The sequence below is a fragment of the Aquila chrysaetos genome, chromosome 17 (assembly GCF_900496995.4).
Source record: "Aquila chrysaetos chrysaetos chromosome 17, bAquChr1.4, whole genome shotgun sequence".
Lineage (NCBI taxonomy): Eukaryota > Metazoa > Chordata > Aves > Accipitriformes > Accipitridae > Aquila > Aquila chrysaetos.
The window spans coordinates 23,867,411-23,890,323 of NC_044020.1; the positions used below are offsets into that span (position 1 = coordinate 23,867,411).

The 22,913-nt window shown below is 45.2% G+C and overlaps 1 protein-coding gene and 1 long non-coding RNA gene across 2 annotated transcripts in view; one reads left to right on the plus strand and one right to left on the minus strand.

The window, feature by feature from the left end:
• On the plus strand, positions 1 to 22,409 carry LOC115352434. The gene is made up of 9 exons (XR_005934196.1): positions 1 to 1,609; positions 3,250 to 3,403; positions 7,989 to 8,094; positions 12,338 to 12,470; positions 16,555 to 17,600; positions 17,863 to 17,961; positions 18,318 to 18,680; positions 19,725 to 20,603; positions 21,869 to 22,409. It is a non-coding gene; the product is annotated as an uncharacterized LOC115352434 (long non-coding RNA).
• The window catches only part of LOC115352432 (zinc finger protein 239-like), a 5,870-nt gene continuing 5,332 nt past the window's right edge, over positions 22,376 to 22,913 (minus strand). The window contains exon 3 of the transcript XR_005934195.1: positions 22,376 to 22,899. The gene's annotated coding sequence lies outside the window, so the exon portion shown is untranslated. The remainder of the gene's footprint in view (positions 22,900 to 22,913) is intronic.

Genomic DNA, 22,913 nt, shown 5'->3' on the forward strand with positions numbered 1-22,913 from the left:
AAAACTTCACGTCTGTTTCCTTATATACTGTTTTAAAAGACAGAAGGGAATAGATTAAAGCTTAGTCCAATTCAATTAAAAATCCTTTTGTTCAAGGTTAATAAAATACTGACTTCTTGCACAAGCAAGAAGCTCCTTTGCATAAATATTGGGGAAAAAAAGGAGCTATAACTAAATGGGGTATATTCTCTGAAGCAGGTACTCGACCTTTAACAGTACATACTGTGAACAAAGCGACCTGTTTCCTGCTCACCAATAGTATTTGGCAACTCAGTGACTGAATTTTCAGTGAAACAGTAAGCTTTTACATTTTTAAGACGATTTTCCTCAGCCAAAATTGGGAAAATTACATTTGATATACCTAACGCGTATGACATCACACTCCTTCCTGTTGAATATATGGCTTTTCAAGCCCTATTCCCACCTGATTAATATACACAGATCTATATGGAAGTGTCCCTGCAGCTAAATAACATGAGCTTGAGATGATACACTTTTTTTCCAATATGTAAAGCTTGAACTAGTGCAGGGAAAAGATGGTTTATGACCAAGAAAGAGCAATGAGGGCATTCCTTGGTACTTGACACTGAATGTTGGTACAGGTGTCTTTCACTGAGTAAGTCTATTGCAGTAATTTCTGGGCCATTGTCTGCACACATCAGAGGTCCATGGGCTACCTGAAGAGGATCCACAAAAGGTAACTGGAAATAAAAGGCATTATCTGTAAACAAGGATCCTAGAACCAAAAACAGGTTAAAGAACGGTGCTACATATTATTAAGATGCCTCCAAAAGGACAAAAACACATCACGGAGAAAAAACATTTGTACTAGGGAATGAGCAGTCAGACAAAGAGAAAGAGAGGAAAGCTTTTAATGGACTTTGCCTCTACTCCATCATCCCAAATGTTAATTCCTGGTGATCCAGAATACGCAACATGGGTCTTACTATCCAGAAATACCACAAAAAAATTTTGAGAAATCTTAATGAAAGCTAGTTATGCAAACATTTCCAAACAGCTGTTCTTTTACACCAACTGACAGAGGCAATTTCTAGCTCAGTTACAATTTTAAGGAAATCTTTGGGCTTACGCTGTCTCCCCACTGAGATGCTACGTGCAAAGGATACTCCGGTTATTGCTTATTCCTGGCAGGTGCCTCTCACAGACTGAAATCCTCCCTTGCAGCTCCCAGGGAGGCTTTAGGAGGCCAACAGTGCAGCTCTCCGTCTCCTGCAGCGCTCTTGATTTCTGTGTTTATGAATCTGAAAGCTGCAAGAGGAATGCAAAATGCTATTTTTTTCCCCCAAATCCTTTGGTGATCTCACAGATCTGTGAGAACAGCTGAGAACATTGTGGGCTGCAGCGCAGGGGAGCAGCGGCTTCCTGAAGATACTGCAAAGTCTGGTCCAGGCAGCGAGGCTGCCGTGATGCTTCTGCAGCTGTCTGACTGGGATCCAGATCTTAAAAGCCCCATCTCGGCTGTTGCCTTCCCTGAACAGGAGACTAATTTGCTAACAAACAGCTTTGCTCTTACGTGCTCGTTTTCTTCTGGGACTCCATCCAGAGCTCAGGCTACGTGGCTGTAATTCGTAGCCTCGAGACTTTAAAGGTATCGTTCCCTCTCTTTACCGCTGCAGGATTCTTGATCCTACAGACGTTTAAGAATCAAATTGTCCCTGCGGACTGGCGGAGGGGGATGGCCTGTGAACTTGGCCTCTTGGGATGGAGGAATTCGGCGGAGACCAGCATCAGCAAACGGGCAAAGGGGAATTTGCCAGTGTCGTGTCCAGCTGTCCTTCCTGTGCGGTGGCAGCGGAGGGGCAGGGAGGGCAGCTGCGCAGAAGAGAAATGCTTGAATTAGACCCAGCTAAATCCTCGTGCAAACATGAATCAGAGTCCTAATGCTGTGTCTTGGTGCAGTAAGTTGTTTCCCAGCCCACTCTCTACACGCGTCTCTCTTTCACTTACACATGCAGGCGAGTGCTGGATTCGGGTCTCTAACGGCCTTGCCCTTTACCTGGACCTCACGCACTGATGTTTCCTCTCCTTCCCTGGGAGTGAAAAAAGGCCTAAACAGAGCGGATCGGTGACAATGGCTATTTTCTCCCTTTCTCTTCCCCCAACGTCCTTTGGGAAGCCCAGGAGAAGGCTACTGGGACTCTTAGAATACCTCCACTCCATTTGCCAAGGCAAGAACTTAAGCAGAGTCTTCCTCTGTACTTTTCTCACATATATGGGCGTTCATGGCAATAACTTGTTAGGTGTACGTGTATGCCACGCAAAGCCCTCTGTAGAAAGGATGCTGACAGCAAATAAATCAATTAGCTACCAGAACAACTAGGAAACTTCATTCCTCCTTTCTGCCTTCCTGCTCTCTTCAGATTCAGGCCAGTTGTCCTGTGGTCATTTCTTCAGGCTTCCTGCTCAACTGTGAGCTCAAGAAATAAATTACTGTAAGGGAAAGGTGGAATACGGACAAAGTCACACCACTGCAGGCAATCTTATTCCAGTCCAGAGCTGCTCAAACAGTGAACTATAGTTAGAACCTCAGCAAAATTGAGCATGGAGAGCAAAAATGAAAGGAGAAGCAGAAGGGGCTTGCCAAACAGTCCTCTGGTTCAACCTGAAAGGGAGGATCTTGCTGTGTAGGAGCTGGATACAGAAAGCACTGCACCCGCACGCGTGCAGGTCTTTACCCACGCAGGCAGCTGCAGCACCTTGGTGTGTTCAGCACGGGCGGGAGGATGACATTCAGAAACCTTCTTCCCCTGTGCTCGAAACAGCAGCGCTGCCTCTGCCCCAACCCCGTCCTGCCCGGCCCTGCTCACTTGGAAACCACTGTGCTAGGAAGCTACTTCTTCCTAGCTGAGATCCTCAGACGATAATGTCCATCTAAGTGTTGTTGCTTGTGGTATAGGTCAGTAGCAGTGACTCAGACCAGCCCTTTACTTTCCTTCCTCTTGTTGGCTAGACACAAAATCCAGCCCACAAACAAATTAATCTGTCCCCTGCACCAATAAAGATGATTCCCTGTTAATTAACAAATTGCACGCAAAAGTCCCTGGCTTGTATTAAGAGACTCTTGAATGGCTATGAAATCAAGCAGTTGAAAAGTTCAGAAATTCCGAATTGTCCTTGCGACCTGGATGTAGGGCTTGGGGCTTTTGTTTTGGCTTTTTCAGTGGATATAATTAGGCATAATAGTGTAACTTTTAATGAGACAAACATAGTAATTTCTCATCATCTTAGTTTTTTGCGGAGGAGGACAAACAAGGCTGAAAGGTGCCTTCCTCCACGCTCAGTGCCTTTGCAGGAGGCGAGTCCTTGAGGTGATCATTGCCAAGCCGCTATATGTAATGACGTAGTGCCCTCTGTTGGGAAGCTCTTCTGACGCTGAATCCAGGTGAGGTAACACTAACACCGATACCGTACTGTTATATGTGCTCCGGTACATCGGTGAAGTCCGTACAGCGTCACGCCAGCAGGTTTAAAACTCAATTTACCTTTTCCTCCATCGGATATTTTTTGTTAGGCTTGGGCAAGGAGTTGCACTAGATTGCTATTAAGGCTTCCTGTGAGAGTGTTCAAGAAAGATCTACCGGTTTATTATAGTTTCAGCTTTTAAAAAAAAAAACCCCTCTGTCATTTGAGCCACAGAAGGAAACAAGAGCCCCCCGTTCAGCTCAAGGCACACAAGTCAAGCCAGTTCACATCAGCAGGGAGGTGTGTGGGGCTGCAGACTGGCTGCTGACTGGGGTCTGTGGGTTGTGGAGATCAGCTTTAGCCCAAAGAAACCGTCCCTAGTCTTTGCCTGGACAGAGAGGGGTTGTCGGGCACGGGAAGCAAACCCTACTGCCTGGGATGCCCTCTCCTGTAGCACAACAGTTCTTTCTCCCATTCCTGACAGCAACAGGAGAAGCCCCTCTCTTCTGGGCTTTGCCTGATCCCTCGTCCTCCCCTACCCTGCAGAAGCAGGGCCGAGGTTGGCCCTTTATCTCCCACCCCATCCTGCCGTCCTCAACACCCAATCCTAACCATACATCAATGAACCCTCACCCTACTCCAAAAATTGCAATGAGATTAATGCTATGGTTCTCCAAAACACCTGCACTATGTTGGCCCGGGATAACGTAACTCGGCAGGGTCTACCTGGAGAGCACAGCCCTGGTCACGGACATCTTCTGCGGGACCAAACCCTTGCTGTAACCCAACTCTCACCTAGTTTCTGATCCTTAATATCAGTGACCTCGTTAGGCCTTGAAAATGCAGGTTCTCTTCTGGCTCGTGGTAGCACAAGACCAAAACCCAGCTAGGCCACCCATGGTGGCTTTCCTGAAGGCCCTAAACTTAACAAGAATCCTATAATGGCCCACAAATTTAATAATAGAAAAGTGAGCAGATATTCCTGAAATTGCCTCCGCAGTGTTGGCCCGTTTTATACCAGGAGAGGATTCCCCATGCCCCTCACTCCCCTCGGTCATGGAACATGAAACCTTTCCCATATGAAGGTGTAAGGAGGGATGTGAGCTTGCAGAGAAATACGACCATCCACACAGGGGTGGGGAAATAGTTTGTCTGGAGCTATGATGCTATTGTTAGAAGGGCAGACTGAAGCAGGATTGTTTCATATGAGCAAAGGCACATTCTTCATGAAGTAAGCTTTTGTCCTTAACAAACAAAAAGGGCCTTTTTTGTGACTCACACTGTATATTTTTAGTTTTATTTGCATTTAATTAAGAATGGCACAAGAATAATACTGCAAGTAAAACATAAAAGCAGAATGACCCTATAAAAAGAGTGCGTTTTCTACCTTAGGAAAAAACCTTGCTACATTACATTGGAGGCTTAGATTGTAAACTGGCTGAGGTAGGGACCACATCCTTGTCCTGTGCTCGCAGCGTGTTTGTCACAGTGAGAAGCTCTTCTGTCTCTTCGGAGCCTTCCACATCTCCTGGGACAGGTGAGCAGCAGTCCCCAAAGCATCTGAGAGAATAAAGAAACAAAGACCAAGAAGTTGTTTAAAGGTTGGTTTGTAACAACTGTGAGTTGGTGGATATGAGATATAGATGTTTGACTTCTGTCAAGGGACAGACGGTGAGGGAGACAAACCTGGTAAGGTCTTGCGTAGTCTAGGATCTGAAGTACTTACAGGCTACAGCTAACAGTGACTCATGAAGTGCAAATAATGATTCATGATAACTCTAGAATACATTGTACTATGCTTTCTCAGAACAGAACAAGGAAAAAGCTACCTTCTTTCTGTTTTGGGCAGGTGCTCCAGATGCCCAAGTTAACTACCAACCCAGCATGTAGACAGCTTTCAACACCCCAAAGATGCCATTTGCTGTCCTGCTGACTCCACTCACCCTGCTCCTTTTTTTTTACTTCTTCTCTTCCTCTCTCACGGCTTCAAGGTTCCCCCTTCCCTGGACCTCCTCCTCCCTCATCAGTGATTGTCACAAAAACAACATGACATCCCAAGGCCCATCATCTTAGTAGGGTACTCACACCCAACCACTGTTACCCCACCGCACTGGAGCATTGTCAGATTGTTCTCTGTAGTGCTTGGGGTTGTGCCTCGTATTCCCTGCAAGACTCCCAACAGTGGCGTGGGTATCTTTGCCTCTGGTGCAGGAGCGAATACCTGCCCTGCAGGACTCACAGGGACCACGCTCCATTCAGGTGTTGATTTCTTGCTGAGATGGGTTCATTGATGCTGAGTAAGGGATGAATTCTGGCCCCAGCTCTTCCCACAAGGAGCACAGAGATAAGGCTTCTCTCTGGTGTGAACCAGCTGATGTTGAGTCAGGTCAGAATTCCCATCAAAACCCTTTCCACAGTCACAGCATCCAAGGGGTTTCTTTCCCATCTGGGCTCTCTGGTGCTGAATATAAAGGTCAAAGTGTGTTCATTTTCATATGAATTTTTAGATGATGGGTCTCCTTATTTTCAGCTGGGGCAACATCATCATCAGTTGGAATAGAGAGGGGAAAAAAGTCATCAGATATGATTACTCCCCCAAACACCACATGAAGAACAGCATTTATGGGAGTGAAAGCCATGAACCGGTTCTTCAGGTGAAGGGTTCTGGGGTCAAGAGGTTGCAGCCCGGAATTCCTGGGTTCTCATTTTCCATCTGACACCAGTTCTCTTACAGCCTTCATTATTATAGCTCTCTTTTATATAGTGCCTCTTACTACCAGGTGCATGCCATAGTTATACAAGTGGAGAAAACGAAGATGAGAAAGATGGTGGTGGGTGAAGAGACTCGCACAAAGTAGCTCATCAGGCCAGAGGCAGAGATAAGAACTGAGTCCTTGACCAGTGTGCTTGCCTCTTTCTAGGCTGGTGTGTTCATCATAAAACAATGATAAAACTTACTCCCCAGTCTATTTTGCAAAGGTGTGATGCCCTCAGTAGATAATATCTGTAAATGACTTTGAACACTCAAAAGTTCTCTTTCAGCGCTAATGAAATGAGCTACCTCAAATGCCTCTAGGTAGTTTACCCAGTTTGCAGATATGCTATCCCTGAAGTTCAGAGCTACCAGAGTTGACTCTGAGAAGACCCATCTTGTCCTGAGAGGAATTATGAGTAAGAATGTGTCTAGACTGTTTCAGAGTCAGCTTGGGTCTGGAAGGACATGGTGAAGAGCCCAAGCCAACGCGCCTTGATGGAGGCAGAAGTTTTGGGGAACAACTGCAGAGACACCTGAACTGCTCCCCACAGAGTTATATCAGACCCAGCAAGGCTTGTAAGCTGTGGCTCAGCATCGTCACTGCTGACCCTGTGCTGGTCCTGAGGGTGGAGCCTTGCAGTAGAACCTGCACCACACTCCCCAAAATTTCCATCTCCCAGAAGACCTTTTATCCGGTGTACCCAACAGATGTGGGCTACCTGTGTTTTCATGCAGCACTGTGCCTGAGCTCACAAGCTATGTGGATATCAAAGCACTGGTGAGACAAGTGTCTCACCAAATCACCCAAATCACTATGAGCCAGAGTCACTAAGCTCTACCAAGCCCTTTTAGTCATTCTAGTGTCACTGCAGCATATTTGCCAGCAGAAGCAATGGTTTGGCAGTGTCAGGGTAGTTTACGTTTCTCTGCATGGGATGGACTGAGGAACACCTCCCAGTATTGTCCAGGGACTGCCAGCAAGCTGCCCAGTCAGCACAGAGCCCTAACACAGCTGTGCCATTAGTATTAGCTGGTTGGCTGGCCAAGCTTATCGGAGTTATTGGTAGTGGGACCATTTGGTGGTGAAAGACTCAGCACCTCATTAGATGATTAACATTTGACACGCATGCTGCATCTCAAGAGAACTTCCCTAACTCTGTGTCCTTTAGGTAATGGAGTTAAGATGTCCTGATGGACATAATATCCCCTGATGGACTGGGAAGATCCATACTGGTTTGCCTTAGTATACTCTATATGTTGGGAGCATTCTGCTCTATGGTGGGTCCCGAAAGAACCATATGATCTGGGTTTTTTTCCAGCGCCTGAGGTATCCTATGGCCCCATAGCTTCAGATGGTGGAGAGATGACTGTATAATCTTGCTGTGAGATTGGCCTGGCCCGTGAGCATTTCAACAGGAATAAAAGTACCCCAAAGAACACAGAAGTGGCCAGCACTTCTCTGCAGGACACAACCCTGCAGGTCCCTACCTGGGAGCAGGAGATAACGGAGGAGAACGGTTGGTAGCTGGAAGGAAGTGCGATGAGACAACTTGTATGACAGAAATAGTGCTGAAAGATCTAGCCAGCATTTACCTGCTCAAGAACTGCAAGGCGATTTCCTTGAGAGGAAAGATCAAAGTTTGCTATCCAAATGATATTTTGAATTTAAATGCTTGCATTTGTAGTAGTAAAATTAGGATTCGTAAAACTAGTAGTTTTTTAATCCAAATGCTAAACTTTTTATTTATCACCCATACATTTAACGACCCACATGATGTGTAAGGATTTTTTAAATTTTCTTTCTGAAAAGGTTAGACGGACCTTTACTTTCCAAAGGCTGAGAAGCAGCATGGCAGTCCATCCTTTACGGAGGGAGCGTGGCGACGTCTGCGTAACTTCTTACAGCTTCCGGTGAGGTGGGTTTCACAACCTCCCTAGAGAATCTATTCCAGCGCTGCCTTACTCGGGGGAAGTTTTTGCAGTGTCTAGCCTTTTCCTTTTTTCCTTTCCTCTTTTCTTTCCTGAAAATTAAGCCGATTAGATCTTATCTTTGTCCTCCCAGCGGTGTAATCGCTGCCTCTCTTCGTAACAACCTCTCGGCACCGCGACTGCGTTATCGTGTCCTGCCCTACTTCCAGCCGTCTCTTCCAGACTCGACAGACCCCGGGGGGCTGCTTCCCAACCCTCCCATCGCTGCAGATGCGCTCCCTGCCCGGACCAGCGCGGGGGGGTTGGCTGGGACGCGTTCCGGGGCCGAGCGCGGGTGCTGCGTGGGCGCGGGGGGGGCCCCGCGGGGCCGGGTGCTGGGAGCGCGGGCGCCAGGCCCCCGGGCCCTGCCGAGCGCAGGAACCGGCATGTGCGCTTCGCTCCTCTCACCTCCCAGCCCCGCCGGGAAACCGGCGTCCTGGCTGTCTAGGGTTTGTCCTGAATTCCCAGGATCAGGAAAATCGCCCACTCTCTCCTCGGATCATAGGGTCACAGAGCGGGTTGGGTTGGACATTCAAAGACCACCTAGTTCCAACCCCCCCGCCATGGGCAGGGACACCTTCCACTAGACCAGGTTGCTCCAAGCCCCATCCAACCTGGCCTTGAACACTGCCAGGGATGGGGCATCCACAACCTCTATGGGCAACGTTGTTCTAGTGTCTCACCACCCCCATAGTAGAGAATTTCTTCCTAATATCTAATCAAAATCTACCCTCTTCCAGTTTAAAGCCGTTGCCCCTTGTCCTGTCACTACAGGCCCTGGTAAAGAGTCTCTCTCTCTCTCTCTTTCCTGCAGGCCCCCTTTAGGAACTGGAAGGCTGCCATAAGGTCTCCCTGGAGCCTTCTCTTCTCCAGGCTGAACAACACCAACTCTCTCTCAGCCCTTCCTCATAGAAGAAGTTAATTCATTTCTGATTAATTTCTGGTAATCTGCTTTGGAAATTCTCCTAGGAGGCAGAGGTCCCAACGCTCTACCGGGTGCGAGCGTATCAGGAACTCCTAGAGAGGAAGGGCTACCAAAACCCAGGGCTGAGTCCTCTCCATTATTTTAGGAGCACCAGCTTCCAGGCTCAGTTTGGGTTATCTAGCCCAATATTTGGCTCTTGATGGTCCTTGTTTCAGCTACTTTGGTGGACAGTGATGGAAATCCTGGTCATGTGCAGTGTTACAGAACCAAATCCTTACAGTCTGAATCAAGACCTCGAAAAATTTATGGTTAGCTCATTATTACCAATATTGCCATTAATACTTCATTACAAAAGTGGTACATTCTGCTGCTTATTTCAGCCTGAAGAAAAGAAGCTTATTAGCATTCCCTCTTCCCAGCAGCCCTCTCCCCGCAAATCATCCTTCCGTCCCTCCCCCATTCCCAACAGACTCAGTGTCCCTAAACCAAATATTTTGACCTGCTGCCTGGACAAGATATTACATAAACTGCCAAACAACACAGATAAGGGCCAGTGTCTCCCTGCTGATCCTCCCTTGGGAGTGCCAGTAAGAGCTCTCTGCTGTACCCAGCCGCTGATTTCTGGCTTTAGGAGCATGATCATCTCTGATTCTTCTATGTGCATGTTAAATTTGATTGAAATGACCCAGTTGGTTCCTAAGTGACTAATGGGGGACTTGCCATGTGATTAAAAAAAAGTCTGATTTCCTCAAGAAACTACAGAAACCCCCCCGCCACGATCCTGTCAAAAATATATCAAGAAATTGATCCCCAAATCTGAAAATAAAAATTCTAATAAAGAACAAACAGAGCTTTTGAACTGCTGTCCGATTTTGAAACTTCTGTCTCATTCTGAGTGTATCTAAATGGAAAGAAAATTTAGGATGAGCAGACCGACCCTGAGTTCACAGGGAAGAGGGGGTAGGAAAACACTTTTAAATTCTCTTTTCCCGCTTCATCCAAAACCTCTCAGTTCTTGAGGGGAGGGGTGGTGGGACAGAAGACCTCTGCCCGCTTTCTGCAGCAGCTCTCATTGAACGCTTTTCTTGAGAAAGCTGGAAAAGAGCAGGCAAGAAACCAAAGGCACCAGGCAGAACTTTTGTTACCCCTTCCACCAAGGGCCTGCTTCTGCGGGGTAGTTCCTGCAGAAAGTGGGGGACATTTGAGGCAGGCAGTCGGGGGGGGAAACCGGGGCTGGTGTTGGTCTGCCCACATCTCAATAGCTGCGATATGAGTGTCTCCATCTGAGTTATGGTCTGGGCTCCCGTCACAGTCACTGGAGAGAAATGGACACTGTTAGGCAGTGATTCATCTGACCTATTTTAGTTGTCTACCTTAGGAGTAGGTGAATCATGCCCTAGAAATGCTTCTTGAATGTTTGAGTAAGGGGCTTTTCCTGTTTTGTTCGATGACTTATTCTCAGTTTGTTATATGCAAGATTTCTTGCTTTTAAGTAGTATTTTTTAATTGTTTTCATTTTTAATACAGTTAATCTTTGGTCAAGGTGAGGATGTGCTGATAAGACATCTTTCTCTGAGAGCTGGGGTTTCAAAAAATCAGCAGTTTCACTCCTGTGATTTTGTAGTTTGTCTTCCGGAAGGGATGTGTGAATAGAAACGATGAAGTATTAAGACCAAATGAGGCAGAAGCCCAGAGGGGAAAAAGATGAGCAAGTCAGAATCTGAAACAACAGAGTCAGGGAACACAGATGATGTGGTTTCTGTAAAAAGCTTGTTTGTTCAGTTAGAGGGGAAGGGAATTTGTGTATGCATAGCTGCAGTTTAATTAACTGTACAAATCACTGTGTATATACAAAAAGGCAGATTATTTTATTGGATGAACTATCCAATACCATATTATATTGGATATTATAGGATATAGGGATATACTATTATAGATTTTATAGAGAGAGGGGGGTGTGTGTACTGTTGTAGACTCCAAATCCATGTGTGTAAGCTGGCAGAGGAGATTGACAGAGAAGGGTCTGTGTATCAAAAGTGGAATGTACTGGAAAAAATCATTTTTTTATTCCATCCAATAATCCAGCTAGGTCTGCGGTTTTTAAAGTTACATTTCTAAGCCTTCAGTATAGCTAAGAAAGACTTGAAGATGGGACCTAGCTTCAGAAATGTAAAGATATCTGTCTGTAAAAGTTAAGGATGATTTTTTCAGTTGTCTAAATTTTCCCTCTGGACCCATTCTGCACCAGGCCAGCACTGTGCAAGAGGAGAGCCGCAGCTGCTGTATTTTGAAATAAGTATGTAGGGACGCTGTGCTGTTGCTCCTGCCCCTCCAAAGGTGTCAAGAGTTTGGTGCTGCTTTCTCTGTCTTCTTGCTTTTTCTCACTCCTTGCTTATTCAATCAGCATAGGATCATGCAAGGAGCGATGTGGGAAGCGGTTTAACTCGGTGGGACGCAGACCTGAGCTCTAATTCAGGTTCCTATGTAAACATGGTTGTCCCCCAGCTGTAGGCCAGGTTTAGAGGTTCTTCATCACAGATATTTTATTCTCTCTTACTGTATTTGCTTTCCCTCACGTTGAGCCCTTGTCAAGAGCTACTGATGAGCTGCATTCATTGTTCTTGTTTATATGTGCTTGTATGAAAGCTGTATTTTAAACTACATGTCGTATAAAATGTGTTTATAAACTTTACTTATGAGAAGGGTTATAGACTGAGGTATAAAAGACATTTCGTTGGGTAGAAGGCAGAACTTCATTTACAATGGATAAATGCATTGTTGTTACTCAAACTAAGCAGCATGCAAGCTATTCATGGAATGGCATTCATCTTTAATAAATATTTTACATAATACATGCAAGTTATTCATGGAATGGCATTCATTTTTAATAAATGTTTTATGTAATGCTGACCACTTGGACTCCCAGGAATTAAAGATTTGATAACAGCGTGGTCTGTCATCTTCTTTTCCTTGATTTTGATCTCAGTGCTATAAAAGTGGTTGTAATGTTTTTTTTTTTCAGTTGCAGACCCCCCCGAGCATTTCCAGTGTACTGGTCGACTGCTGTATAGGACGTGCAAGCCTAGTAATAGATCTTTGCTTTTCTTTGTGACCTTTCACCGATTGTTTTAACCCCCACCCCCACCACCAAAGTCAAAGGCTCGTAAACTGAAAACGTGTGTTGTGTTTGTGATGACTTCTGTTTTGGGGGGTATGGGCTGCTATTTTAAAACAGAATATAATTGGGGGTGCTTTCCTTGTTGCAGTTACTGATGGCAAATCATCCTGGTCCCTTCACTAGTTCAAACGTTCATCTTTGGGAAAAGCGAGTGTCAGAAGGCTGGTTGTGAAGCCGTGGGACCATTTATCGGCTGCGCTGACACTTGGCCTTTGCTGGAGGTAGGTGTGGGGCATAGCAAGCTTTGGCCAGGAGGAGCAGAAGATGTTTTGCATACTGAGTCATGGTATTAAATGTGCTTTTTACTATTATTTACAGTGAAATTCACTGTAAGAATGAATCAGGTCATTGGTATTTAATCTGAACTAGAGTTGTGAAACATCAAATGACTATGCAGGAGATAGGTTGCTGTGATGACATGTATCATCCGGGGCTCTGTAGCTCTTCTAGGCAAAACATGTCCTTGTGGTTACGCCTTTTCTTGTATTTCTTCTTGCTTATGTAGAAAACCTGTATGTGTAATAATTTGAAAAACTTAAAGGCTTTTAAAATGTCTTAAATGAAATTATTTATTTATAAATAAATGTCTTAATGTAAATATGTGTTTGATTATAATACATATTACTACAAATATGAATGTATAAATGTGTAATTAGAAAACAATGTAATAATCCACTCCAAATGTCTTATCTCTCTAAGAGGAAGGCGTATTCTGAATTGAGTTTCGCGGTAGCTGATTTTACAGGAGTACTATGTGTAACATTTTTGGTTTATACTGCACAGCAGGGGCAGGAACACTTTCTTCTATTTTTAACTTTGTATCTTAGTGATATGGATAATCCACAGTGGTTTCTCTTGAATTTTTCTCAGTTGACTGTACCAGATGCAGTCAAGTCATGAAATATGTGTATTATGGTGGGATGAGATTTGGCAGCATGAAATGGATCATCAGTATTTAAACTCTGACCTCTAAGTTTGATAAAAATCTTTTTAGATAAGGTGTTACCCGCAAGGGTAATAATATGTAACATACATTTCTGAGCTTTCACTCCTTCTGCTATCAACTTTATAATTACAATGTTTCTAAAATATTTGTTCCTAAGGGTTTCTTGCTTTCAGAAAACGGCTACGTGCTGTTTGTTTGCAAAGGAAAATGTGAGATTTACAGCTGAAAGGGATGTTTATGTGCAAGGGCATTTTTTCCCCTGTTTTGTTTATTACTTGGTTTAGGTAGCATTGCTTTATCTAAATCTTGTACATGATTTATTAGTGAATGATAACTACTCAATAATCCTAGTAGAGAAAGTATTGGCAGAGGAATTTAGACTCAGTTCTTCAGCTCAGAATATAGTATTATTAAGAGCTCACATTGGGTCCCTCTTAAATTAAATTACTTCTTATCCTATAGAGCTTCCAAGACAGTTTTCTTCCCTTTCTATTTAATTTTTGGGGGGTTGTTTTGGCTTTTTTAACCCTTGCTGCTTGTCATCCCTGGATGCAATCCTGAGATCAAAAAAGCCAGTATTTGCACCAGTTTTTTATTTCCTGGGACAAACCCTAAATATATAAGAGGTGGCTTTACCCATGGTTTCAGAGATTGGACTTTGCTGCTGCAGTCATGATAGTAGTAAAGGAAGGAAAACAGACCCAAATGCACCATGCAAACTAAGATGGTTTACAGTTGGACTCGATGATCTTAAAGGTCTTTTCCAACCTGAATGACTCTATGATTTTATGACTGGTTGGTGGGTTTTTCTGTTTGGGTTTGGGGGTTTTGGGGGGGTTTGTTGGTCTTTCCACCCCCGCCCTTGGTTTTAAAATATCAAACGCTCCCCACTCCAGTTCTGCTTTTTCCATTACCTGTTGAAATTGGAGTGGTAATCTAAACTTGGCAGAACGTTAAATTTCCTCTGCCAGGAGCCAGATGTTCCAGCTTTTGACCTGTGCAATACTGGAAAAGGCCACACGAGGGATATGGCACAAGGTGGTTGAGACGCTTCATCAGAAAGCGTCTGATGGTACTGATGGCTGACACTGGGTCTGAAAAAGTCCAGGCAAAAGTCCATCTGCAACTCTAGCTAACCCATTAGACTTTAGTTTTGTTACAGGAGGCCTTAACTAGGTCCCCTTAATAATTCCAGAATACTCACGAAAACTAGAGAATGACCCCACACAGTCATTAGAAGCCACAAAATACCTTTGTGGGTCAAAAAACCCTACCCAAGGAAGGGAGAACTCTTCACCCACAAGCCATTTCTAAACAACTTCACGTGAATGTGGGAAATCACTTATCTGACCTCGGTGATCTCCAAGAAAAGTCATGGGTCTCTGCAGTTTCTCCTAGACCAAGAAAATAGGTGCTGCAGCTGATGGGGGGGTCTCTGCTAGAAGTCGACAGCCTGTTGGAAAAGACAGTGAGCAGAATGCTGCGCACACACCGGCACAGCAAGGAACAAGGTTAGCTGCCACGTATTTCTAGCACCAGCCAATTATTTTTTGTTTTGTTGTTGGAAGAACAGATACAGCCTTAGGCTAGTAAGGTACGGTTTAGGTGTGACTCCTAATCATGATTCTGTTTAAATAGTCTTTATTTTCAAATTTTTCAAATTTTCAAAGTTTATTTTAAATTGATAGGCTAAATCAAGAGTTAAAACAAAACAGGGTTTTATTAGACTCAGTGCATTACCTGGGAAAACGAGCAGGATTCAGCCAGGCAGTTTGCTCCTGCAGGTAAACCTGAACTGATGCATCCTCCTCCGTGGCTTTAACAGCGCCTGAAAGTTTCTGGCCCTCCATGGAGGTGAATGAACGTACTCAATTTCTTTCCTCTGGCCTGATAGTAATTCTGGGCTGGCTTGCCTTTGTCAGTCAGTCAGCCTGGTTTCTTGGGGACCATTTTACCCCCCTTTCTTTTCAGGATGTGTGACAGGAGCTGTTGCTCCATGTTACAAATTGTTCTGCGGTTTAAGATGTTCCCTTTTCCAGTTTCACCCCTTTCCTCACATCCCCCTGCCACATACCACAGCTGAATGCCCTCTTTGTTACAGACACTCAGTCGCAGGTGTAACTGCCCTGTCGTAAATAGTTCCCTGGGAAGATGGGGGAAAGAATGGATGCTAATGTGCTGTTGCTCCGAGGTAGGAAGGATTGGTTGGGGTCAGGTAAGGACAAACAGTTTTTAAACTGGCTTGCTGCCAGAGCCATTGCACCATAGAGTTCCACCTTCAGAAACACCAACATATGAAACATATTTTTCCTTTTAATCCCATTTTATGCCTGCTAAATCCATAATAAATCACCTAAACAACAGGCGATTACCTTGGATGCCCTTTCGCCTTGGTGCCTGCAATCAAACCAGCCCACAAGCTATTGCCGTGCCAGTTTTCTGCTCTGTCTTTGCTCTGGTTCCCCCCATCTATCTGTGACCGATCTTTTAGCATGATATTTCCCTTCTGGTTCTGCCCAACCAAGCCTCGCAGCAGCCAGTCCCCAGGCAAAGAGTAGCATTCCTGCACTCTCAGCTATTCCTGTGCTTGCTACAAGACTACTCTCCCAAGAGACAGGCTGTATTTCTAAAGAGATAACGTGCCATTATTCCTCGTAATTTTATCATTATCTTCCTGATAAACTTTTTTCTTGACAGCAGATGAAATCATGGATTTTTGCATATCCATTTTGCCGCAGTCTTAAAGTAAATGGTGTAGGAGGTCAGGTGTTTTGCTGAACCATCATTGCTGTGGCATTCCTTCTTTGGCTGACAACTCTACATGCTATTTTGAATGGAATCTAGGCAGAAGTCAGTGTCACATGAAATCCTTTCTGTACTTGTGCCTTTAGGTGGAGCAAAGTCTTCATCTAACAATATCCCCATCATTCCTTGACTGCAGCAGCAGTTGCTGAGGCACCCTATAGGAGGAGCTTTTCATATATCCCAGTAAGTGATTTTAATTGACTAAGCAGATTTTTTTTTATTTCTGGATAAATCTCTAGATTGTTAATTATACTTTCCATTCCATCTTTAAATTAGGTTTCAGAATTGCTAACTGCCTTTTGGTAGTGGTCAGTATTTTGCTCTATAAAGTTAGTATTTAACTCTATAAAGTTTTCTTGTGTCAGCAGGAGCTGGCTAACTGGAATTTCAGATTTTTTTGTTGTTGATTTTGATGTAGTGCCACTAGATTTTACAAAATTAGCATCTTTGTCCACAGAGTCCAGCTCTGGACACATGCTTAGGTTCAGGCAGCTCTTTATTCTTCCGTCAACATTTTGCAGTGGAACATCTTCCCTCCTTCTTTTTTCTTTCAGTCTCTGCCTCTGAGACGGCAGAGGCCTTTGTCATCTTCATGAGTTTTCTAGGAAAGCCATGAAGTGAAACACGTGGTCCATCACATATGCTCCATCTGACTTGTTTTCATTTGAGTCACTCCTTCACCCGAGATGCGTGCACTGCAATACCGTACTCCAAACCAAGAGACAAATGCTTTAATCCGGAGCGCATGGTGAACCGCCTCAAACGGAAGCTAACATTCAGGTTTAGAAACCAGGCAAAGTATTGCTAAAGGAAGAAGGAAAGTCATTTCAGTTTCTGCTTTAGGCTGAGGCCTTACCTTAATTTTGGCTCTTATTATGCTTGATTTTTAATTAAACTTGTAGGTAGGTCATGTTATTGAAAAACCAGTATTAAATTAAGCTTCCTGTATTTGTAAGACATTTATCCTAAACCGTGTTTTTCCCTGGAAAATTACCAGCGCAGCAATCCCTCCCATCGCTCTCTTTCTCTTTTCCATGCCCCTGGGATCCCCCGTCCTGCCGCAGCTCTGGCTGCTCTCCCCCACTGTCTCCTTAGCCGAGCTTGTGCGAGAGGAGAAACTTGCTCCTCCTGCTTCCGATGGTCTTCCTTGCCGGGGAGACCTGGATTCTGCCGTCTGGGTCTGCTGCCTGCTTTGCAGCTGGGACAGGAGGCTGCAGGGGACAGACGTCCAGCCACAGGACTTCCCCTAATTAAGTCCCCACTTCTAGGTGCTGGAGGAGGTACTGGCTCTCTGGTTTTAACCCACTGCTCTAAACACAAAGAGAAAATGCTTTTCCCACAGAAGTCAAGATAATTCCCCATAAACACAGGAGGAAAGCAGCCGTGACTCCCCGTCCCTTCCCTTGTGCTGTCTATTGGAGCACGCAACTGGGGAAGGAGGAAAGGAGATAGAAGCGAGCATCCCAGCAGCAAAAGGCTCAGGGAAGAAGACAATGAAAACCAAAATCTATCCATGTGTCATCAAACCGCTTGTGACAAGAAAACCAACTTCAAGCTCAGGGCAAGAGCACATGAGACAAAGCCAAGCTGCCACAACTCGGTAAGGACTTTTCTTTGTTTACCCAGTCTGCGAGTGTGTACTAGACAGAGAAAGGGAGCAGGAGGAGAGCTTGAAGCAGTCAGGGTTACCCTGAGCCCCGGGGTGCAAACATGAAAACATCACTGTTTTGCAGAGCAGAGAAGGTACCACTTGTTTTTTATGCCACAATATTTAGAGCACTTCAAAGCAAGCCGCATGTCGCTTTAAAATACCAGCAGATCATCTCTAGAGCATTTTCTAAACACATTTTGCACACTTCTAGATAGCCGCTCCTGGCTGGTGTCCAAACTACTAAGACGGCAAACTTTGATCTCTGCAGGACTTGACATCTGAGCACACAGGCTGGCAAAACTACCGGCAGGTGAGCAGGCTATGAGGAACTGTCGCTACTATCCATACCAGCAGACTTGTTTAGGCTCCCTGCATTCAGCTTCCCTCGATTCACTGAGAAAGCTGCAGCTAAACCAGGCACAATGCCATTCCGTTTCTGTGGCACGGACTTGTGAAGTTCCCTAGGCCTCGTTTCTTGCATAAGGAGTAAGACAGGTGGCTGTAGAGAAGTTTAAATAATTGTTGCTGGGCATTTAAAGCAATCATTCATGATTGCAGTTTCCCGTTTGGTCCCAGTGAACATTAAACTCATCTAAGCCTCTCCTCCCCTTCCCTCAAACATTTTCTGCCTGTCATACCGACACAGCTGTTTGTGTGTCTGTACAGTGGATTGAATCAGGAACTGATCCGGCTAAAAATAACCGAGGGTGGAGTGGGGAACTATTACTCTTCAGTCACTGAAACTTTCCAATCTGCGTCATGATGCAGTTGCACACAGAGCTGCCTGCACCAGCACAGTGAGCAGAGCACGGGAGTAAACGACCACGAGGACACACAGAGGAGGGGATGAGGATCACTCGTTTTGCTTTTGAAAGAAATGCAGGTGCACCACAGCTTCAGTGGGCTGAGTACTCAAAGGTACTTAGCAAGAGATGAGCACCATTTCCAGCTGTGTAATGTACACATGGGAAGTAAAAGATTCATAAGCTGGTCCTCCTTCGGAAATACTTCTTATGTGCAAAAAAAAAGGTACAGTTCTGTTCAATGCCTTTGTTTTGCTTTCGCTTAACTGGCTCCTGTTCCCCCAGGGCTGTTGTTTCGAGGTGGATTGCATGGTGGCAACACCAACTTAAGGAACCGCCGAGCTCTTTGGATGTTTGTTACCACCCGCCCCAGACTGCAATTTTCCCTCATTTGTGCCAACCCTGCTGTTTGTGGAGCTGTGCTGAGCGCTGGAGCGGGGAAGCAATCCAAGTTAAAAATAACCCAGCGGGTGGCTGGGGATGGCAAGAGCTTCAGCCATCCGATGTAATCTGCTGTCACAAGTCAGGGAGAGCTGTTTGCAATTGCAGGGTCATGAAAGCCCAGCCTCGGAGATACCTATTTACTACAAGAAATATGAACTTTTCAGCCAGTTGAAGGAGCGTTGTGAATGAGGCGGCTGGAATCCTTTGCCCATGTTCATAAGGGACAAGGGAGCAAACCTCACCGTGCACCGATGCCAGCACAAAACGTCTTCCCACAAGCTTTACTTTAGCAGCCCTTCACATGACGGTTTTGCAACAAAAGCTAATGGCAGTCTACGCTATTCAGCTGATGTGTGTTGTTCATTCTGTGGGTCAGGGAGAAAGTTACCATGACTTTTAAGTGCTGGAAGGGTCCTGCAGATATGGGGGCTGTGCTGGCACCAAGCAAGAGAATAGAAGAGTATTCTTTACAGACATGAATCTAATAGCTTTGTGTTACAGAGCAAAGTACTAATTTGTGGATATATTCTAGAAGAGCACCTCTTCTTCTCAGCTCTAGAAAAACAATACCATTGCTGTGATGCACCAGCACTAACCTACGTGATCACAGCAGCAGTGACATGATTTTCACCTACTCATAGGCTTGGAGGGGAGCATTTGTAATTATTCATTCTCTCTTGTATTCCAAGACATATCTGGGTTTCTCCTGGCTTCTCTCTTCAGTTCATGGTTCATGCTTCCTGGGTTGAGTATTTTTAAATACCAGTCATTTCCTTTTTCTCCTCCTCCTGCTTGTGACTTGGCACTTCACTGCTTCCCTCCCCAGGAATGCCCCTGCTGGGAATTGGCTGGCTTGAGCCCCGATAGCAATGAAGGTGAAGCATCAAGAGCTTCAGAGCCTGAGGAATTTCAGGATCTTCTCAGGTTACATTTCTTGAGAAAGCAATTCACCCTTTCTTCATATGCATTAATGGCTCCATACACATTGAGGTGGAAGGTGCAGTTGAAACCCACAGTTACATGAGCATTAGCAGCTACATTGCATATTAGCCAAATGAAAGCAAGTGCCTGAGGCTTAGGGCAGGATGTGGCTGCCCTAAGGCAAACTCTAAATGCTTTCACACCAACCTCTGCGCTCAGGCCTGAGACGTAACGTCACTGTCGACCATGCCAGGTAACTCCTTAGATTTCAAGGGTCCAGAAGTACCGTCATATTTTGCCAAATTCTTTCGCCTTTCTAAGAATGTGAGGACTTGTGTTCAGTGATTTTAATTCTTCTCTCTCTAGACACAAGGAAAAATGTTTTGTTCCACCTCCCTGCCCCCTGCATCCCCTTTGCCGCTTCCCTTCTTGTGATAATTGTTAAAAGGTATCTTTTTTTTTTTTTTTTTTTTTTTTAAATAAAGCAGCTTGTGGTTCCTGTTTGACCCTAGGTTCAAAAAGGTTTATCATTTGTCCAATGAATTGGGAAGATATCTGCAATCTCTCTAATGCATACTACATGTAAACTCTGTTTTTCCTGTTTTGCTTGGTATTTCTGCCTGCCTGAAGGCATAGAGAGAATTCAAAGGTCAGCTGTGAAAGGAATCAGGCAAGAAGAGAGAGCAGTTGCCCTGCAAAGAGGCATCTTCTTAAGCACAACAGGCAGGTGCAGAGCTGTGGGAAGCAACTTCTCAGTCCCTATCCTAGAAAAGAAGATCTTCTGGTAAGGCTGGGAAAAGGCAGATCAAATGACATAGGTCTGTCAAAAGCTCTGTCTTCTGTAAAGGCAGATGCACGTTCTATGTGCTTTGGGGTGATCTGGGGTAAGCAAGCAGAGACCTGCCCTTTCGTGAGGGAAAACACTGATGGAATAGGGACTGACGCAGAAAAGCCTCCTCTGTGGTTCTGTGCTTAAAGATGGGAAAGCACACCCACCTGAACCATAGCTAGGTAGAGTTCAGCAGTATTTTGGTGAAGGTCAGCTTGAAGTAGAGACATAGCAGGCAATGGCCCAAAGCAACATATGACCAGCAGCAGGAGAATTGCAAAGAGCTCTGGAAAGCAAGAAAAAAGAAGTCCAGATACAAGGGAGCAATTACTTGGGGGATCTGGAGAACGGTGACCCTTCTCCCATGCAGCTGTTACACCTCCAAACCACCCCCTCTTCCCAGCAGCCTCAGGAAATCCAATTTCCCAGTCTTTCTTCCCAGCTGTTCATCCCATTTCAACCTCTTCTGCTTACCCTTTCCCTCACATGGTGGCCTGGTTCAACCATTCACCTTTGAGACGGCAAAATGCCTTGTGATGCCTTTACTTTGGCTGTGTTGTCCTTTTTAATAATGCCATGCCATTAACCCTACCCTTACCCATGCCCAGGGCAGGGAGATAGGCTTGTGCAAGCCAGTTGTGCTTGCACTATGACCAGAGAAACCTTTCCGAGGAAGCTTTGTCAGGGGTCAGACCAGCTGCATTTCCAAGCAGAAAAACCTTACTTGGTCTGGCCTCCTGAGACCCGTTGCGAGTTCTGCGAGTAGCTTTGCTTTTTCAGATGAAGGTTACTTTGGTCAATTCCTCGAGGCTGTGCAGCCAAGGTTTGCTGTGGCATGGTGGAGTTATTTTGAACTGCCTGTCCATATGGCTGTTCAGAAAAGTCTTTTCTAAGCAACGCCATCCTTTACATCCAATAGAGCCGTTCTTTGCACAATGAGTGCCAAAGGGAAGGAAACAAAGGAGTTTGCACATCTTTGCACACTCTGCATCCAGGAGGATGTTTGGACCTTGTATGGCCTGCTTTAATCGATGGATGCTTTCGCTTACCCTTGAAGGGTTACTGGGCTCTGACCATGCTGTCCCACCCACCCCAGTGTGTCCCCCAGGCACAGAGTCAGCTCTCTGCAGCTACAGATAACTCCACAGAAAGCCTCAGGAAGAAAGACGAAACTTCTGCTTCCCCTAAGAAGTCTGGCCCCTATGCTCTCTGGTTCCTAGGCTCTCGCATCTGTTCACGTGAACGAGTGTACCAAACAGGCCAGGCCTGTGAGAAGAAAACCAAGCACTTGTCGAAGTCCATCAGGACCGCAAAAGCAATGTTACCAGGTGGATTCATGCATTTTCTACGAAGAAAGCCAGCAAGCACTTGAATAAGAACAGGGAAGGGACAGTTGAGAGGTGAATCAGCTGACTTACAAGACATATCAGGTCTGGCACGGAAAGGCTAAAGACCCTTCAGAGTTTGGGACACAAGAGCAAAAGTGGCAAAGCAGCCTACCCCAGCAATGCCTCTTTTGGCCTCTGTTTGCTCCATCTCCTTGAAATATCCTGTATTTTCCTTTTTTTCAGAGATGGGGGCTCCTGTTGTTGTGTCTCTGGCTATTCAGACCAGTGTTGTTGGGGTAAAGGGGAAACCGGGCCACAAAGAACAGTTTGCTGTGCATGCAAGGGCAGTTTTGTTTGTTTGATGTATCTCAAAAATTGCTTTAGAGATTACACATAAAATACTTTTGAAAATTTATTAAACACGTAAAACACACCTCTGGTCCAAGATCAAAAGAAATCTGTTTTCCCAGTCATAAACAGCGAAGCAGAGAGGAATGTAAAAGAAGTTGTATTTCAGTCATCACTATTACATATACTTTTGTCAGCAAGGGACTGGAAAACTAGATCCCGTGCAACCCAGGTGACAGAATTGGGAAGACAATCACCTCAGAGCAGCTGCAGCTCTGCTAGAACCATGTTCATCTACCAGCAGGATGGTGTGTCACTGCAGAATAAGGTTCTGCCACTTTCTCTCGTAAAGGAACGGTGAGCACTGTGTGCCATCCTCTGGCTTTTCAGGTTCATGCAGAAATGTTAGATGAAAATGAAGACCAATTCTAAGAATACCCCTCACCTCTGGATTCTTATTTGCATTGCACAGCAGCTGTGCTAAGTAATAGTCATCCCTCTGTGAAGGATGACACATGTATTTCCAAATCTGCTCCTGCCAGGGGCCAAGAAACTGTGATGCTCAGGAGGTCACTCTGGGGAGAAAGAA